The following is a 12,935-nucleotide window of genomic DNA, read 5'->3' on the forward strand; positions in this document are numbered from 1 at the left end:
GCCCGGCCAACACAGTGAACCCTCCCATCCCACACCCATCTCTACTAAAAATACAAAAATTAGCTGGGCATGGTGGCAGGCACCTGTAATCCCAACTACTTGGGAGGCTGAGGCAGAACTGCTTGAACCCAGGAGGCAGAGGTTGCAGTGAGATGAGACTGTGCCACTGCACTGCAGCCTGGGCAACAAAGTGAGACTCTGTTTCAAAAAAAAAAAAAAAAAGCCTTCCACGTGTCTCCCCAGCCCCTGGCTGGTCCCTCATGTATTCAACAACAAATATCCATGGAGGACCTACTAAGTGCCAGGCACTAGTCTTGAAATTGAGGCCACAGCAATGATGCAGTCCACTGTGGAGAGACTGACACAAATATAACAAATAAATGTCTTACATTTATTTGTTAATGGCTGGCGAGAGGTCTAGGCAGCACTAGGAAATACAAGGACACTTACTTCGTGCTCTAACTGGACACACAGGTGCCAAGTTGCCTTAGTCACCCCTGAGGCATGAGAAAGCATGGGTGGGGGTTGCCAACCTCTCCGCTGAGATCTTGAGAAGGTTCCAGCAGGGGCTTGACCTATTTCCACAGGGCACTCAGATGATCTCTATCACCAGAACCAAGTGACTGGGGGTGACTCCCCTTGCATGCTCTGTAGCCTGGGAAGGAATAACTTTACTACAGCAGGACTTAAAAATAAGTTATTGTGATGGTTAATACTGTCAACTTGATTGAAGGATGCAAAGTATTGTTCCTCGGTGTGTCTGTGAGGGTGTTGCCAAAGGAAATTAACATTTCAGTCGGTGAACTGGGAGACATGGACCCATCCTCAATCTGGCTGGGCACCAACTAATCAGCTACCAGCATGGCTAGGATAAAGGCAGACAGAGGAACGTGGAAGGACGAGGCTGGCTAAGTGTTCTGGCCTCCATCTTTCTCCCATGCTGGATGCTTCCTGCTCTCACATAGCAGACTCCAAGTTCTTCGCTTTTGGACTCCTGGACCTACAGCAGTGGTTTGTTAGGGGGCTCCCAGCCCTTTGGCCACCGACTGAAGGCTGCACTGTTGGCTTCCCTACTTTTGAGGTTTTGGGACTCGGACTAATTTCCTTGCTCCTCAGCTTGCAGGTGATCTATTATGGGATTTCACCTTATGATTATGTGAGTCAACATTTCTTAATAAACTCCCCTTTCTATATACATCTATCCTATTAGTCCTGTCCCTCTAGAGAACCCTGACTAATACAGCGAGGTAAGTGACAAAGATTTCTGGCCTGACAACAACTGAGAAGATATGCTGCAGGAAGAATCAGATAGCATAAAAAGTAGGCTATACTGCCCACTTTGTCATTAAGTCCTACTGCAGAAAAGATGAATGATAAACTAGATTCAGTCCTTACCCTCAAGGAGCCAGTAGTCTAATTAGTGAGTCACTTGGTTCAATAAAGAACACAGATGGAGCTGGAGGCCATTATCCTTAGCAAACCTATGCAGGAGCAGAAAACCAAATACCACCTGTGCTCACTTATAAGCTGGAGCTAAATGAGAACAAACCGATACAAAGAGGGAAACAACAGACACTGAGGCCTACTTGAGGGGGAAGGGTGGGAGGAGGAAGAGGAGCAGAAAGAGTAATGATCAGGTACTATGCTTAGTTCCTGGGTGACAAAATAATCTGTACACCAAAACCCTGTGACATGAGTCTACCTATGTAACTAACTTGCACACGTAGCCCTGAATCTAAAAGATTTTTAAAAAGACAATTTAAATGCAGTAAGTGTTAACAATACAGACTCTACAGAAATACCTGATACAAGAACTTCCCATCCCCACCCTCCCACGCCACCATTTCTTCACAGGTGATGGGACGGAGCCTGCCCAGAGAAGGGGAAGGATTTGTTTTGTGACTAGCCGGTCAGCCAAGGGCTTACAGCCTCATCTCCCGCTATGTTAAAATCAATGTTTTAAGTCTGAACTGACCCTTGGCAAAACAAAAGTTTTAAAAAAATAAATAAAAAGGTAGGGAAATCAAACACATTCTGAATGGCAAAGCCACATTTCACCAAAAATGCCTCTGCTTGTTTTAAAAACTCTGTGTAGCCCAAATGATTATGATGTATTTGGACAGAAAAGCTTTTTCAACTAAACTCACGACAATGATCTATCATTGGCAAGATGTGTCTACAAAGAGGACCTTCAGGTTGTTACTAGAACATGATTCCTGAATGTGGAAACTGTCTAAACAGAGGCCTGACTTTGAAGTTCCCTGCCTGCCTTCCACGCTTGCTCAGGCTGCTCTGCCAGAGATATGCACGGGTCTGTTTTTCAACCCAGAGTCTCACATTATTAGCAGTAAGATAGCTGAGCTAATAAGTGCCACTGATCCTGGCTCACTGATTCTAGAACTAGAGATTATCTGAGATCATCTCCCGACAAATGGTGGCATTTTACGGATGAGAACAAGAAAACCTCAAGAGGTCAAAGTTATACAACTTGGGTCAGAGCTAAGACCAGAATCTGTATTTTTTTTTAAATCTCTACACACACACACACACACACACACACACACACACCCCTTTTGATTGCCCTTACTTAATTCTCCATTAGTTTTATCAGTGTTTTCCAGGATCTCCTGGTATGTTCTCATGGCTCTCTTCCTGTAATGCCTGTGGTTCTCTAAAATGTCCCTGGGTTCCTCCAGCTCTTTAGGGCATATTGCAGTTATGTAGCTTCTGTTCTGTGTTTCCCAGAGTGTGTTTCCTGCCAGCCTAGTCCTGCAGCTGCTCTGTGGCCAAAACTATTTGAGAAACTTCAGACACTACCTCCCTGTGAAGATTCACTGTATACACGGGCTTTTTAAATGCTCTGAAAAGTCCTGCAGAAAGGGACTTTCATCAAAGTGGGGTCCCACAGAATACTTTTCTGATGCCATTCATGGCTCCAGGTACACTGGAGGTGGTGTCCTGTTATCTGATTGCAGGTGTGGGATCTCTGCAATACGGTTTAACAAAGGGCCAAAGGCTAGAAGGCTAATAACTTTATCTAATATGGAAATAAAACCCAATTCACTGCAAGTCCTTTTTAAAAAGTTTTAAATTTGGGATTCTAGAATTCTATTAATTCGTGATTTAGGCAAGCAGTAAGGAGTAAGCAGACACTACTTTGGAACTCATCAGCTTCCACACAGTTTACCTGGCTATTTAGAAATAGTAATCTTTTAAATATCAGTATCATGCTTTGTATTATAAAACTGTACGGTCAAAATTTGGAAACTGCTTTTCTAACAGAGGTATCGTAGAATTCAGTCCACCATCATGTGATTCTGATGAAACTTGGCATTGAAGTGTATCAAGGCCAACAAAAGCTTTTTTTGTTGTTGTTGTTAAATAAACATACCTGACTATTGCTTTAGAACTACATGGCTACTTATTCTGGCTCGTGGGGTATTGTTGTTTTATAGCCTTTGAGGGGTGGGGACAGGAGAAGATTTCAAATGGAACTGGACAGCTCCAAGGCTGTAACCCTCGGCTTTGAGGCAACCTGAGTTATTTCGGGTTGTCCTTTCCAGAACCCTGTTTCAGTCTGAGAAGTCCTTGGAGCTGACCCCCACAGCTAGTCACAAACCCACAGCATCAAAGCAGTGGAGGCCAGGCAGGCCCTGTGGGTTTTCCAGGACACCTCTCGAGGTTTCGAAGGCTTCCTTGTTCTACCTTTCTTATCTAGCAGGTCCCAGGGCACATGCAGAACTGTAACAAGACTTGACTTCTGCCACGGACAGAACCCCAGAGCCTTTCTGTCAGCCTTACGTGTAGCTCCCCTTCTGCTGAGTTCTTGCAGCAACATCATCGGCAAACATGGACTAAAACGCCCACTGAGTGCCGGGACTAAAGGCCCAGGTAGTGCGGTTCCTGCCTTCAAGGAGGGAATTGTCCAGACGTGGTTACTGGACCCTGCAACCCCTGACTTCCCAGAACTTTGAAGCAAGCTCATGGTCTACACTAGAGCTCCACTTCATCTCCAGCACCCAGAATTCTTGTCCCTGGCTGTGGCTTGGCTTGCTTTCTCACGAGAGAGCCCCACATTTAGTAAATCTCTTCGTTTATGGCAATTAAACTGCTTTATGTTCACTGTAGGAGAAGGCTGTTGCCATATATGTGGGATTGAACCATCTTTAACAATAATTTACATAGCATTCCCCAAGGCTGGCAATTACTGTCTTCTTCAACTGTGAGATACAGGGTGATATGAAATTATGTCCTTGCCAGAGGCCAAAAGTTGCAACAAAAATCAGATTTCACAACTTCTCCGCCCCTCCTCCCTGCTGGTGGGGTTGTGGGATTTAGTATAAGGTCAAAGAGACCTGAGTTCAAACCCTGCTTCTGCTATTAAGCTATGTAATCTTGACCACGTCACTAAACCTTTCCGAGCCTGTGTTCTCTTCTGAGGAAGAGCAATATAATAGTCTGCCTTATCCTCAAAACGTGTTTCCAAAACCCTTAGTGGGTGCCTGAAACTTTGGACAGTACTGAACCCTATACTATTTATATATATACACACACACACACACACACACACATACACACACAGAGAGAGAGACACCTGTGATAAAGTTTAATTTGTAAAGTAGGCACAGTCAGACTAATAAAATAGAACAATTAATGTAATGAAAATAATGTGATTATGGTCTCTTTCTCTCAAAATATCTTACTGTCCTGTATTCACCTATTTTCAGACTGTGGTTGACTGTGGGTAACTGACACCCAGAAAGGAAAAGCATGGATAAGGGGGAACACTGTAGTATCTATCTCAAAGAATAGTTATGAATATTAAATGATAGAACCAGTATGAAGTACCCAGGAAAACAACAAGAGCAACACTGAAAACCTCAGTCTTTTATTGTGCCTAGTCTGGGCCAGGCACTGTTCCGAGTACGTCATCTTTTTTTAACTCCTTTAATCGTCAGGGTAATATTATTATCCCCATTTTACAAAGGATAAACTGAGGTACAGGCTAAGTAACGTGCCCAAAATCACACAGGTGTTAAGTGGCAGAACTAGGACATGTGCTCAGACAGTCTGACTCAGGGAGGCTTCAGAAGTTCAAAGTGTTTTTTTTTCCCATCCCCTTAACCCAAAGAGCTGCTGACTTTCACATAGGATTAGCCACTTATGCCTGCACATATTGTGCTGATAAACTGCACATGCATGTTTAGGTGTTTTGCTTATCGCAATGTTGGGTACGTTATACAACTGGTCTGTCCTCAGTCTCTACACCAGTAAAATGGGGATACAAATAGTTCTTTCATAAGATGAGTGGTAGAAACAAATAATCAAGATGAAGGGCTAAGAGTGCTTGACACATAGGACAGGTTCCACTTAGGAAGTGCTTATAACATCCAAAGTAATGAACAATGTAATATATGAGGAGAATTCTTGGTCTTCTCTGCTTGGCGAGACACATCAAGATTTTGTGGCTGGCTGAATCCAGTACTTTAAAATGGCTATACTTGTTCTCTGGCAAACATACTCCATTTAAAAATAGATTCATTCAATCAATGAAAAGGAAAATAGGTTCACAGAATTCTGGTAAGAAATGAGACTGGGCCTACATAAAATCAGACTGAAAGCAAGAATCTTCATAATAATAATACAACCAGAGCAGTCTTCTTGGAGGTCTCTAGGTTATGAATTATATTCCACCCACTGGATAAATGTTACAGTTAATGGGCAAGGAATTTGTGAAAAATCTATGGCCTGGTTAAAAAAATATTTGGGTGATACAGGTTAAAGCAATTTTATCCCAACACTGTTGAATACCAGAACTTTGTAAGTTTGTAAGCACAGCTTTTGTGAGCATGCTGGACATAAAACAAAACACCACATTAAAGGAAAGGCTGGAGCATAGACAGGGCAAATGAACTCATGTGAGCCCTTTTGCAATCACTGTTACAGCTTTGTATTATTTATCTTGCACCACACTTAAATTGTACACTAAAAAGCAGATAGTGTGCCACACTCATTACTCTAGCTGCTTTTACTTGTTCCATAGAGATACGCGAGTCAATTTCACTGCTCAGATGGAAGAGGAGCTCGTCTTATTTCAAGCCTGTAGCTGCTGCCACAGCCTCAGCACCATGTTCTAATCATTGAATTAATCATGTAAATCTCTAGCAGATGATACCACTGGAAAACAGAAACTGCCTTGAATCCAGAAACGCTTCCAAATTTTTCCTCTAAAGTTTTTATCTGTGAGCCCAGAGGCTGGGGTTGTTTTATTCAATGGGTGAGGCCCATTGGGAAAGCAGCATTCTTCGGGAGACTTCTTGAAGAACTTTCAACCATTCCTTGACTACATAAATGGCCTTTATCATTTATTTCACGTGAAAGTGCTAAATATCTCACAACTACTCCAACTTATTTCTGAGTACCTAAATCTATTCTGAAAAGGATATGCATCACACACATACCTGTGTAGCTTGCTAACTACCAGTAAGAGCTTATACAAATTGCAGGGGGTATTAAAGAATAAACTTCTGGAACTGCCCAGAAAAGAAGAGAAGGTACATTTCCTGGTTTTAAGATGAAAGATCTTGTATAAGTTAGAACATTACAGGAGCTTCTTAAATTGTCTTAGGAACAAGACCCTTAGGGCATCATCAGTGGTTCCTGGCGAGTCTTTTTTCTCCCTGTGATGTTAAGGGGAAGTCCCTAAGACTGGCTTTGCTATTAAAATACAGACATCTGCTGCTCTTCTAATTTTGTTCCCTTTAAAAGGCAGTACTCCCAAGAAACTCTTGGATATCGTGAGAACTAAGATCTGGGGGATGGGGACAGAATCTTTGTCTCCCTAACACATTTATCAGTTCCCTCCCTAGAGCCCCCCGACACCCTCAGCACACACCGGCAGCCCACTCCTCCAAATACGCCCGGGCTGGAAAGATTCATGTTGCAATACCCTCCTGACAATCCTATTCCCGCCCTTATTTTAATTCGTTCCCCCCGCCCCCGCTTTTTTTTTTTTTTTTTTTTTTTAAAACAAAATGTAATTACTTGACTGTCAGCCTGGGCTGCACTCTAGAGCTTTTACTCCTTTCAACACAGCTGCGCTCCCGGCTTTGATGCTGCTGTCCACGCAGCTTGTCCCAGCCACAGCCTGGCTCTCGGTAATGTAACATTCAAGTGCGTATTTATTTTTAAACTGACCTCTCCTAGACTGTACAGTATAAAGGAGATCCTGCCAAAAAATATGCTACTTTCTATTTATAAGATGAAACACATGCCTCCCAAAGTCGAGAGGGGGACAGAGCATAATAATTCATAAAGAAAAAATGGCCAGAGCCATTCGTCCTCACATGTCTGACATTTGTCTGTGTCAAGGCAATTAGTTTCAAGGAGAAAGGTCTGGGGAACCCCAAAACCTTGTAAACGTTTCAGCTGACACGGTCAAAAGACAAAAAAAACAAAAAAAGTCAATAGCCAGATCTGCAGGTTGTCGCCCGACTAACAATGCTCTTCGTTAAGAAAGGAGAGGGTACTGGGGGAGCGGTGCCACGGCAGAGCTGTGCGATGCACCCATGTGCGGCCCTGGTACCAATCCACGACGCGAGGGGCGCGGTAGCGAAGTGAGGCTTCTTTTCCTATGGAAAATTCTACACGCGCCCAGAATGGCTCAATCAATAGCTCAGAGGGTGCAATGCGGCCGCGCAGCCCCACCCTTAAAAGTGGTGGGCGCAAATGGAGGAGCTCTAGGTTCCGGCCGGGCCGCCCGACCCCCTCCTGGCTTGCTTTTCCCTTCGGTCCTTTGAACACGAGCTGGGAAAGCGTTGCCCTCGGTATCCCGGCTCCCTGCTGGTTTCCCAGCCTAATACCAGCGCACGCCGGAAAGCGGCCGCCACCGCGGCCGCGGGCGGGACAGACTCACAGACAGGTAGAGAGCAAGGAGCTCTGGGCTCTCCCGACTCACCGGCCGCCGCCGAGGATCTCAGCCGCTGCCCCGAGCCCCCCGCGGGCACACGCAGAACCAGCCTGCCGGTGCGTGCAGAACCAGCCGGGTCTGCCGGCGCGGCGCCTGCTCACCGCATTCTCCGCTCGGAGACGGCGTGAAGGTGCCCCAGGCCCGCGGCCGGGTCTCCGGACTTGCCCCGCGCCGCAGCCCCTCCGCCGCGAGAGAAGGTGCGCGCGACTGAGCGCTGCGCCGCCGGACGCTAGGACTGAACCTGCGGAGGGCGGGGCGACGCGGGGCGGGGCCGGCGGCGCGGGGCCGGCCTGGGGCGGGGCGGGGCGGGGCGGAGGGCGCGGGCGGCGGGGCCGACCCTCCCGACCGCGGTACCTGTGCCCTGGCCCGGGGCCAACGGGCGGCCGGGCGCGCGCAGGGGGGGTCAACGGCGGACCCTCGGAGGACAATGGGCGCCCATTGTTACCTCCCCAGCGCCACTCCCAAGTAGGCGACTTCCCTCAGAGAAGAAGCCGCGTTCGGCTCCCTTAACACAAAGAAAGGTCGCCACACGCTCGGTTTAAAGAGAGACCCCGAGGTGCCGCCGCCCGGGTGCACCGGGACAATAGGCCTCCTCCCGCACCCCGGACTCCCGCAGTAAACCTCGTGCGCCCACCTCTCCCGATCCCAACAGGCAGACCTAGCTGTGCGAGGTTCCGGCGTGGCGGGCGGCGACCCGCAGGGAAGCGAAGCCACCTGAGCGCGCCGCCCCCGCCCGGCCGCAGCTCCCCGGGTCCCTCGCAGCCCCGGCTCGAGTGCCTGCGGAGGGGGAGGGTCGCGTTCTGTCAGTTTCCAGCGAGCTCCCCTCGGAGCTGCAGCCAAAACCCGGAGAGTGGACTTCGTGCCCTGGAGATGCGGGGGCTACCGGCTGAGCAGCTGGGCACGCAACGAACCTCAGACGCTACAGGTTCTCCAGTCCAGGGGGAGGCGTGTCTTCTCCCTCAGGGTCTTTTAAAGGGATTTGCCTAAAGTAGGGGCAGGCTGTTGGCGGCTGCCCCAGACGCGCGACGAGGCGCGAGTGGTGCAGCTGCCGGCCCGGGAGCGTCAAATTCCGCCCGTGGCGGCACCTGCGCCCGCCGGTCACCCTGACGCCGCCGCCTGGCGCGCCCCTCCCCTCCGCGGGGGCCCGAGCTCGAACCAGGTTAATGAATGCTAATTTTCTTAATCGGTCTCCGTCTCCTCCTCCTCTGAGAGTCGTCGGCCTGTGGAAGGAGTAGGCGACAGGAAAGGGCAGTGTTTTCCGGCTGGGAGGTCTCAGCCCGCAGGATCAGCCTGGGGAAGGGGCTGGGACCCTGGGGAGTCAGACGCTCGGGGTCCGGCCTCTGCCCCGAGACTCCCAGGTTGGATGGAAATCCTGGCACAACGCGGAGAACCTCCCAAGCACCTTGCCTTTGCCGAGAGATACCAGCTTCAGGTCATCACCGCAGTGCCCTGGGTCTGTCTGAAACCTTAGAGGGTGCACCCTAAGCCGACGTTGTAAACCCAGGCTGACGTTAAGGTGAAGTGAAAAGGAAACGGACACAACTGTTCTGGAAGCAAAATACTTGGGTGGAGGGTTAAAAGCCTCAAAGAAAAATAATAGTTGGCAGGTCAAATGGCCATGAGGTTAGAAGTCAAATACGAAACTCGGCTGAAGTGATGCTAGAAGTTTGACAAGCAAAACAGTCCGTGAAGATAAGAGACCCAGCATTGCTTCCCTTCTTCAAAAGACAACTGGTTCAAAATTTCCTTTGGCAGATACCTGGATTCTACTCCAGATTCCTGAGCATTTTACTTGGGGCTCATATTTCAAAATATATGTTCCATTTGGCACTAATGTATATATTTTATATATTAATTTATTGAAAAATATTAAATGTTTCTGGCCTACTTAGAAAATGGTTTTTTAATAAATATGCATAGTTTTCATTACATAGGATATTTTATAAGTCCAAATAATGTGAGTGTATATATTTATAAAATACCACATGAAAAATTCCTTTTGAACACATAAAGACATTCCTTACACGTCTTATATGTAACTTTTTTTCACGTGATCTATTGTTAGCTGCTGTTAAAAGCACTTTATTTCCACATGGCCCAATAAATAACTTCTTTTATAGTTTGTGCAAATATAGAGTGGCAAGTTGTTAGAGGTGGCAGTTTTATTCCAAAACCCTAATTTTACTTTTCTACATTATTCCTTGCCTTTCGGTGGTTTTCTCTCCCTCTGCCATTTTGAAATAAGGCTTCACTGCTAGGCTCTAAACAGTTATCTAGGATCTGCTCATTCAAGGGCCTGGTGGTTTGATTTATCCTGGTTCCTTTGATGCCCTGTGTTATTTCGTCTCTCTCTCTCTCTCTCTCTCACTCACTCTCTCTCTCTCTCTCTCTCTCTCTCTCCCCTTTTTGAGATTGAGCCTTACTCTATCGGCTAGGCTGGAGTACAGTAACGTGATCTGGGCTCACCAAAACCTCTACTGCTTGGGTTCAAGCAATTCTCTTGCCTCAGCCTCCTGAGTAGCACCTGCCACCCTACCTGGCTAATTTTTGTATTTCTTTAGTAGAGATGGGATTCCACCATCTTGGCCAGCCTGGTCTTGAACTCATGGCCTCATGATCCACCTGTCTCAGCCTCCCAAAGTGCTGGGATTACAGGTGTGAGCCACTGTGCCCGGCCTCATTCTTTCTTTTCAGGGTGTCCAACTCCTGGCCTCAAGTGATCCTTCTGTCTCAGCCTCCCAAAGTGCTGGGATTACCGGCATGAGCCACCACGCCCTGTGCCTTATGTTATTTCTTTGTGCTGAACATCTTCAGTGAGTAAACGATGCCCTCATATAGTGAATTGTTCTTCCAAATGAGTTCATTTCCTGTGCTAACTACCATCACTTGTAGAGTTGATGGATATAGGTTTCAGTATGTTATGGGACTCTACTACTGGAAGAGAGGAAAAAGCTTCACTTCAGGAAGATTTTAAGGGTTTTGAGATTCGGCTGTGCATTTTGGAAAGGTTTAGCCTTAAACATTTGGTGGTAACCTTAGAAGCCTAGTTGAGACTAAGTTCTGTAGAACACCTGTCAGGCCCAATAGTGGGCTGTTTTTCTGTTAGTCCCTACTTGGGAGAAAAGCCAAGTAATATTTGGCAGTGACCTTGCTGTCCAGAAACCTGTGATCTACCTAAGTGCAGAGAGCACCTTGCCAGTGTACACAAGCATGTGCTGACCACATTCTAGTTTCTTGCTACCAAGTACGGTCCCAGGACTAGGAGCATCAAGCCCACTCCAGGGCTATCGAATTGGAATCTTCAGTCTAATGAAACGTGATAGTTTGTGTGCACATTTAATGTTTGAAAAGCACTGGCCATGAGTGCTTGGTGGTTCTCCACCTTTTAAAGTTACAAACTGATTTGAAAATCTCATGGCGTTCATGAACACCCTTGGAAAAACATACAGAATGATACACACAATTTTTTGTATACAATTTCAGAGTTCTTGTAAAGATCTGTCCATGGCAGGGAAGTCCTAGGTTAAGATCCTCTCAGTCACAAAGAAGACTGAGTCAATGTCAGCTGGAGGAGTTAAGAGAGGATTCTTACAGGGAACAGAGCTTAAATTAAACCTGGGGGAGTTTGATAGGAAGAGGAGTAAGGAAGAGCATTTCAAGCTGTTGAAATGTAAAAGCAAACGGTCCTGAGAGGGAAAACAGAGAATGTCCATTTTTGTATGTGTTCATGTGAAATTCAGTGAGGAGACTGTAGTTTGATAGCAGGCTTTCCTTGCAATTATCTTAACTTGAACATCCAGAAAATGACATGGGGGTTTCACATAAGATCTCATTTTGTTCCACTTTGCTCACCTCTCACTCTGTCCAAGCCACATTGGCCTTCAGGCTATTCCAGGGACTCCTGACAACAAAGCCTGGCCCAATCTGTCTGCCTGGGGCATTTCCCCAAATCAGTAAAAGGCTCATTAAGATCTTCATTCAAAGGAGACTTCAAGGGAGAGGCTTTCTCTCTAAAATAGCAGTCCCTCCCACATTCCCTTTCCCTAAAAAAAATGGGAAGAACAATTGTTTCACTACCTGCCATTATATTTATTTTTAAATTCATTTATGGTCTGTTTCCTTTAACATATGAACTTTATTTGCTGCTGTATCTCCTGTGCGTACAACAGGGCCTGGCATACAGTAGGTACTCAATAAATGTTTATTGAATAAACGACCTTTTAACTATAACCAGTAATGAGTATAAAAGTCATGTTTACAAACTCTATAGCTGCAGAAATCATAATATATCAAACATTCTTGGAATATACCACATGTTTGCTGAGGCTGAATTTTAAACCACTTCTCTTTAATAGAACAAGAAATACTAAACACATGGAACATTTTAACTTTGAAAATTCAAACATTTTAAAGTAAGACTTACAAAAAATGTCTGTATAGTCCATGTATAATGCATAACTATTTTTCTTCTGGCAAAGCTGAAACACACCCGTGTACTTAGCTGGGGTTTTCCTGCAAAATGCCACATCCAGGCTGAATTCATGTGTGTATGGTCTCGATTATTCCTCTAAGTTAGATTTAAGGAAAACGTAGGAGAAGCTGGAAGGGTAGTACATTTTGAATGAGAATTTCCTTAAAGCTTGAGTATTCCCCTCCTTGCTACCCAATTAAAATTTCACCAGTCCTGGAAATATGTCAACCTGTGCTAATGAACTTGATGGACTAATTGCCAAGGCTAAGGAATTTTCTAACCAGTGATTTCCTTGTAAATAAAGAAATTTAGGTCACATCTTGGTTGGAAGACTTCAGCTTTCCTTAATTGAATGCAGCAGGAAATGGTATACTATGAGGTATAGTATGAGAGGCTATATTTGCATGGGGACTACAGGCCTAAGATACAGTTCTAAGCAGGTTACACAGTTACTCACCATAACCACTGAATACGTTTTTGGCATTTGTGTTAGCT

At 46.0% G+C, this 12,935-nt stretch overlaps 1 protein-coding gene across 4 annotated transcripts in view; it reads right to left on the reverse strand.

The window, feature by feature from the left end:
* CDC42EP3 (CDC42 effector protein 3) overlaps nt 1-8,958 on the reverse strand; it is a 29,119-nt gene extending 20,161 nt beyond the window's left edge. Inside the window, exon 1 of one of the 4 annotated variants that reach the window (XM_010337496.3) lies at nt 8,881-8,958. The gene's annotated coding sequence lies outside the window, so the exon portion shown is untranslated. Of the gene's footprint in view, nt 1-7,957; nt 8,204-8,603; nt 8,807-8,880 lie in introns of those variants that run through there. The other 3 variants (XM_003926806.4, XM_074396036.1, XM_003926805.4) reach the window with 3 other exon arrangements.
* Between the last annotated feature and the right edge of the window lie 3,977 nt (nt 8,959-12,935).

This window comes from Saimiri boliviensis, chromosome 1, assembly GCF_048565385.1.
Source record: "Saimiri boliviensis isolate mSaiBol1 chromosome 1, mSaiBol1.pri, whole genome shotgun sequence".
NCBI classification, from domain to species: Eukaryota; Metazoa; Chordata; class Mammalia; order Primates; family Cebidae; genus Saimiri; species Saimiri boliviensis.